Genomic DNA, 7433 nt, shown 5'->3' on the forward strand with positions numbered 1-7433 from the left:
CTACATTGTTTCTTCACAATTTTAATATTATTATATTAATACCTACCCCAGGATTAAGATAATAATATTTAAACACCATCCCCATCTCCAACTACTTATTTTCCCCATCTTCTCCATTTAAAAAATAAATGTACAATGGGCTAGATCTTCCAGTAATGAAAATCAGAGTAGATTCAATGATCTTGAGAACAAGGACTGTCTTATACTACTGTATATTTACAACTAATATCACAACAGGGCCATGACTCTGATTTGGGCCATTGCTTTTCCTGCCACAATACTTGTAATAAAAATAATATACTAACAGTATGCTTTCCAATGCGATACCTTCATATTTGTACTAATGTTATTTCTTTAATGCCAGTACAGCTTTTTAAAAATAATTATTTCAACAACATTTGGGGCTCTTAAATATTATGGGGCAAATATTGGGAACTACCTACATCTACCCCCTTCTCCTTGGCAATCATGCAGATAAAATGTTTGGAATCATCACGTATATCTAATAAAGATGTGAAAAAAACTCATGTAATGATACAAAGGAAGTTTAGAAATTTGACAACTTGTGACTCATCTTCTAAGTTAACACTGTAAACATATTGCAATTCCATTTGAATAGATGGCTAAATTCTGCCTTCAAAGTGGTCAAGTAGAGTCTTGGACTTATGGAGTGAGTTATTTCCTCTCGGAAATGACTAGTTGATAAAGATCCAGGATATTCTTTCCCTGTTTATTTTTATTTTCATTGTGCAAATATCTCCTATTATTTTCATGAACTAATAGACATGAAACAACAAAAGCAACAGCAAAACTTACATACATGTGGACCAATTTCAGAATGCTAACAAAGTACAACTCTGTGCTCAAAAACTGAAGCCAAACTGTTCATCTTTCTGCAGTTTCCCACAGACACCACTGCCAAATTCTCTCTAAACCCACCCCAAACACATAAACGTCCTACGTCAGAAGGACATGCATTTGGTCTGTAACTCCAAAAATAAAATATGGCCAAAATTTAAAAAAACAAAAAATCAAATATGGCCTTGAGTAACTGGTTCAAATTGAGAAAGTAGGTAGAACTAGACTCTCTAAAGTTTGTGCAAATTCATTTGGAATTGTATAGTTTACAAAGAGAGCCATTTCAAGCTGTTCTATTTACAAGGAAATCCTGCTTTTGAGAGGCAGTGTATGATTGTGTGTGAATTACCTACAAAAGTGTATTGGGTAGATGAGACTACATGAAAATGTTGTATCTACTATTGTTACAAATAACTCTTAAGATCATAACTCAGAAGGATTACAGAGAAAATGTTTGTTTACTTGGTGCAACTAACAGCACTTTCTGAAAAGTCATTATCACTGTTTTGCTGATGGTGCATCCTGTTCCCCAGACCATGAAATAGCAGAGCTGAAACTGTATAAACAGCAAACAGCTGCTACCCGGGTACACAGTCAGAAAGGGTGTTAGGGTGAAAAGTGGGGCAGAACATGTTTGGACTGGCTTTCAGAGATAGCAAAAAAACACTCGCATGAACATAGATGGGGCAAAAAAAATAGTAACTTTTTTAAAAGAAAAAAGGAGAGGCATACTATTTAAAGTGTACACATCAGATAATTGATCTTTTTAAATAAGCCATTTAATAAACAAATGTTGACTGTGTTCTTTAAAACACCCAGATTAACCAAGGATGTTATGCTTATTTTCCAAAATAGAAAATGTGTAAGTAGTTTAGTGATCTAAATCTATGAGGTAATTAAAAAAAAAACATATTAATATATGTGATAAAATACCTGGAAAGAATATTCCTAGTATTAAAAGCATGACTTTTTTCAAACTATAGTAATTAATAAATATTTGCATTTAAAATGGAAGTATATAGTACTTTATATAAGAAAATACATACATTATGCTGACACACTAACTGGGCCAAAAGAGCAGCATATGAAAGCCCATGAGACTCAGTTTTAGAAACAAGCTTCCAATTTAAAACAAAATGAAATAAATAAATAAAAATAAAATAAAATATAAACCCTCACTGCTCTGAGCTGATGAGGGCTGAGAACATAAAAATATATCTTAAAAGGGGGGGCCACAATGATACTCTTTCACACATCAAAGTTTCTGGTTATAGAAAGGGATTTCAGAAATGTAGGTTAAGATTTGTTTGCCCTGCCATTTGCAGCAACTGGCATAACATATGTGGCTGTTTTAATGGTTGGTCATAGGTAGCTGGAAAGCAGCGGAGAAGTAAGGATGGCATGATATGGTATTGTTACCCTTACTTCTGCGCTGCTGCCTGCAGAGCTGGGCTCTCAGTCAGCAGCTGCCACTCTTCGGCCACCCAGCTCTGAAGGCTGCAGCACAGAAGTAAGGATGCCATGGTATGGTATTGCCCTCACTTCTGCACTGCTGCTGGCAGAGTGCCACCTTCAGAGCTGGATACCTGGCAAACAGCTGCCACTCTGAAGGCATCACAGAAATAAGGGTAGCAATACTGCGCCCCCCCTAAAATAACCTTGTGACCCCACTGCAACTCCCTTTTGGGTCAGGACACCCAATTTGAGAAACACTGGTTCTCCCCCCACCCCCATGTAGTATAGGGTAAAACCACACAAAAGACCAGATTTCATGGGGGGAGACCAGATTTCATGGTCCGTGATGCATTTTTCATGGCCATGAATTTGGTAGGGTCCTAGTCATATGGTATGAGGGTTATATCACAAAGCGTAATATATTTGAGCTTACCATGGAGAGATGCCAATCTCTTTCATTGAGGCAATACTTTCCAATTTTGACCCCACACCTTTGCCAAAGAAAACCGAATCTGTCTGAAATTCAGATTATAGGTCAGGTAGAATTTTATTTTGTGCTAAAAAGCTGGAAACAATTCAGACAAGACAGTGTGTGAGCGGGGAACTAAAACATGAGGTACTCACTTTTGGAAAATGTTCATAACCTTTTTTGGGAAAACACTATTAAAAAATCATTCATGCTGAACTAGAATTTCACAGGAACATAGGAACTGCTGTAATGGATCAACCCAGTGGTCTATCTAGTCCAGCATGCTTTCTCTAGTAGTGGCCTGTACCAGATGCTCCATATGCTTCAGCAAGAATATTGTCATGACTTGATCCAGCCACGCTCCCCAGACAGAACCCAGTCTGGTGTGATTGGATCTAACTGCTGAATCCCACATGCCTCTAACTCTCCTGAGTCAGGGTAGGCACTCCAAAGCTGACACATCGATAAGCACATTTTATTCAAAGGGTTTATGGCAATAAGGAAAGGGAATTTTGAAATTTATCTTTCTCTTTCTATAGTAATGGTAAATCTAAGGTTTCTTCTGTCTGTTTTCATCAATGGCCTTGCAGGATGCTTGCTCCACACCCACAGAATGCCTGACCCTGATGAGGAGGAGAAAGAAGAGGGACTAGGGAGGACATGTTCAGCAAGATCCTGCAAGCCAGTGCTGCATCACACCTAGAACAAAGGGCCAACATGGCAGACAGCCTGGAGAAGGAAAGAGCGAACAGGAAAAAGTCCCAGGAGTCCCAGCAGGAACAGGAGACAGAAATGCACCAGGACATAATAAATCTTCTCAGGAAAGAAACACAAATGCTGCAGAGCCTGGTTGACCTATAGTTGTAAAAATCCCAGAGTCCTTTCAGTATTACATGATAGCAGCTCTCTACACCCTCCACCATGCCACATGTGCCCCCCACCATTCCACACCAGAGGACAACAAAAAAACCCAGTTTCACTTACCCTAACCGGTGAGAACGATGGTTGACATATGTATAAGCCACAAAAAACTATACTTGTACACTCAAATGGATAGAAGAATTTGTTTGCTGCCTTTCCAATTGTAAAGTTTTATTCCATTAATTTATGTTAAAAGTTTCTACTGCATTGACACCATCAGATCAGGATTAAACAAAGACTGTGAATGGCTATCCAACTACAGAGGCAGTTTCTCCTCCTTTGGTGTTCACACCTCAACTGCTAGCAGAGGACCTCACCCTCTCTGATTGAACTAATGTCGTTATCTCCATACTGCTTCTTGCCTGCATATTTATACCTGCCTCTGGAAATTTCCATTACACGCGTCTGACGAAGTGGGCATTCACCCACAAAAGCTTATGCTCCAATACATCTGTTAGTCTTAAAGGTGCCACAGGACCCTCTGTTGCATTGGCTATGGCTTTTTTGCATGCTGCTTTTGCCACTCAATAAATTTCTGGTTTAGGAGAATAAAATTATCTTTATCATTCACAACTCATACTGCAGAATACACAGCAGTACTCAAATCTGACAGTATTTATAAATGTACGGCAAGCACAAAATAACTCATTGGTTCAGGAAAAAACACTTATAAAAGTACAGGCAGCACTACACAATTCCTAGCAGCACCCAAAGCTCCAGGCACAAAGAACAGTCCAGTCCAGAACACCACTATGGCTTGCCATTACAGAGCTCTTTTAAATCCTCCCTTAACCACATAGCATCACACTAAGTTCTTGTCTTGAACTGTTCCAAGTCAGCAAACAGCTGCTAAACCTCCGCCCTCCACCCTGGCAGGTGTTCTTCTCTCTTTGCTTCACAGATATTATGCAGGACGCAACAGACAGCTATAATCAGTGGGATATTTTTCACACTGAGCTCTAATATAGTGTGTAAACACTGCTAGTGTCCCTTCAATTTGCCAAAAGCACATTCAACACCTGCTGAACTGTAGCTGAATCTTTCCTTTGTGCTGTCAAGGTGGCTGGCAAATGGCTTCATGAGCCAGGGGAACAAGCAGTAGCCTGGGTGGCATAGAATCACTATTGGCATTTCAGTATCATCGATGATAATCTACTGTTCAAGAGAGAATGTCCCTGCTTGTAGCTTTCTGAACAGTCCTGTGTTCTTAAAGAATGTCATGAACCTGCCCTGATCAGCCCATAGTGATACCAGGGAAGCATCTCTGGTGATCTACCAACATATGCATAACCATAGAAAAATAGCCCTTTCTGTTGGCAAAATGGGCTCATACCAAAATAGTGATGTGTGCCATTTATCATCCCACCACACTTTGGGAACCCCATTGCTTCAAATCCATCCACTATGTCCTACTACACATTACCAAAAATCACAGTCCTGCATAGCAGGAGATGATTAACAGCCCTACATGCATGCATGGCAACAGCCCCAACTGTACATTTTCCAACTCCACATCTAGACCTGCTCACAGTAGGGAGGATCCTCCATGGCCTCCAGAACCTCAGGAGACTACAAAGGGATACCTTCTCCAAGATATAAGCCTAAATTTGTCAATGATCGAAAAATTATTGCATCTTACATATTTTCTTTACATTGTTTAGTTATTTGGGGTTGGATGCATTAACCACAAATTCATACTATCTGCTGTCAATTTTATTAAAATCAATGATAATTCATGGAGAAATTTTACTTGCCAATGAATTTGTCCAGAAAAAGTAACACACTTCTTTTCCCACTAAAAATACCATATTTGCTTGATTTTCACTCTTGGATCTCAGCTGCCTCTGAGAAATGCTATAAATCTCCCTAGCTCTCAAAGTTTTTTGTCCCATTGAGGCACTTGCAAACAAGTTTCATTCTGAGAGCAACTACCAGTGCCTCAGTGCCATGTAGTACATTCTATTTAATCTCCTTTATGGGCTATAAGAGGTCAGACTGGAAAATAAAAAAAATGTGGTGGTACTCTCTGAAGCTTTGCCAAGCACAGAGTGTCTAAGTGTTTCAGGACTACCCTTTGCTCAGACGTGCTGGTGTACTGGGTCTCTTGCTTATCTCTTCTTTTCCTGGGCAGCTTTGAAACTGCTCCTCCTGAACACCTGAAGAGAGGTTACTTACTTTAGAGTAATTGGAGCTCTTTGAGAAACCTTTGTCCAGACAGATCCCTCTATACATATTTGTGTTTTATTCATGGGAGCCTGGAATATTTCATACAGCAGAGTCCATTGGGGCTGTACATGTACCCTGCATACTCTTGCATCACCAACAGTGAGGGTATAAAATGCAGAAAGGCCTTGCCACCATTCAACTCTTCACCAATATAGAAATTTGGGTGAGGATTCTATATCAATGGGGAAGAAGAGTGGGTCTGGGATTCTAAATGGCAAAAGGCATCTTGAAGAACTCCAGTTATTGTAAATAAGTAACCACTTTCTTGTCCATAAAGATCCCACTGTAGGTGAGTGGATAGTACTTGCCCCTCAAGGGATTAATAGGAATCCCTATTTAAATAATGACTGTAAAACAGCCCTATCAAACAAAGCATCTGACCTAGAAGCTGTGACAATGGAGGACTGATTGGTGAATGTATGACTCAAACTCCAAGTAGTTGCTCTACAAATTCCAGGGATAAGGATACATCTTAAAAAAGCCACTGCTGCTATTTGGACACTAGTGGAATGTATCTTAACTTAAGAAGGAACCGGCAATTTATTCAACCAGTAGGAGATTTTAATGCAGTCTGTAACCCATTTAGAAAGCTTTTGAGATGAAAGGGCTTGCCCTTTAGACGTTACTGTCAAAAGCCATAAAAAGGCTAGAGGAAAGCCATTGTCCTAGAAATATAAAAGGACATAATTGAACAGACATCTGGTGCGTGGAGCTTGGCCTCTGCTGGGGAGGCATGAGGTTTAGGAAAAAATACCAGTAGATATATAAACTGGCTTATATGAATCTATTTTAGTAGGAATTTCAGATGTGGTCTGAGAGTTACTCTCTCCCAATAAAATATTGAATAAGACAGTGAAGCCATTAAAGTTTGAATTTCACCCATCCTACAAACTGAGGTAATGACAACTAAAACACTAGTTTTAATAGAAAAGTGATACTGAAAACACAATGACATGGGCTCAACGGGAGGGTCCATCAAACATGTAAGTACCATGTTTAAGTCTCAGGTAGGGAAGGGCTCATTAATTATCAGAAACACATGAATTAGGATTTTTAAAACCCAAGAAATAGTAGGGTAAGAAAAGAAATTCAATGACCATCAGCAGGTGGGTGAGACACCAATATAGCAGCCAGATGTACTCTAATAGTGCTAATTGAAAGTCCCACATGTTTGAATGCTAATAAGCAGTGGTGTGCACAAGAGGGTGGCAAGCAGGGGCAGAGGACCCCTAAATATTCATCTAAAATATGTATTTTGGCTCCATACCCCGACCAAGGCCTGGCTGCTGCTCCAGCCCGATATGTTGCTGGTGTAGATATGTGGGCAGAGTTGGCATCGAGGTTTGTTGCATGGGTTGGTTCCTGAGTTAGAGTTGTTATGGTGTGGTTCGTGGTTGTGTCCTCACCCACAGACAACCCGCCAACCTTAAGCATATTCTCACCAGCAACCACGCACCGCACCATAACAACTCTAACTCAGGAACCAACCCATGCAACAAACCTC

The 7433-nt window shown here is 39.8% G+C and overlaps 1 protein-coding gene across 1 annotated transcript in view; it reads right to left on the reverse strand.

Moving 5' to 3' along the window:
• LRP1B (LDL receptor related protein 1B) overlaps positions 1–7433 on the reverse strand; it is a 1279381-nt gene that overhangs the window by 367167 nt on the left and 904781 nt on the right. The window lies entirely within an intron of this gene.

This window comes from Terrapene carolina, unplaced genomic scaffold, assembly GCF_002925995.2.
Source record: "Terrapene carolina triunguis isolate 2854851 unplaced genomic scaffold, T_m_triunguis-2.0 Scaffold62, whole genome shotgun sequence".
Classification (NCBI taxonomy): Eukaryota; Metazoa; Chordata; order Testudines; family Emydidae; genus Terrapene; species Terrapene triunguis.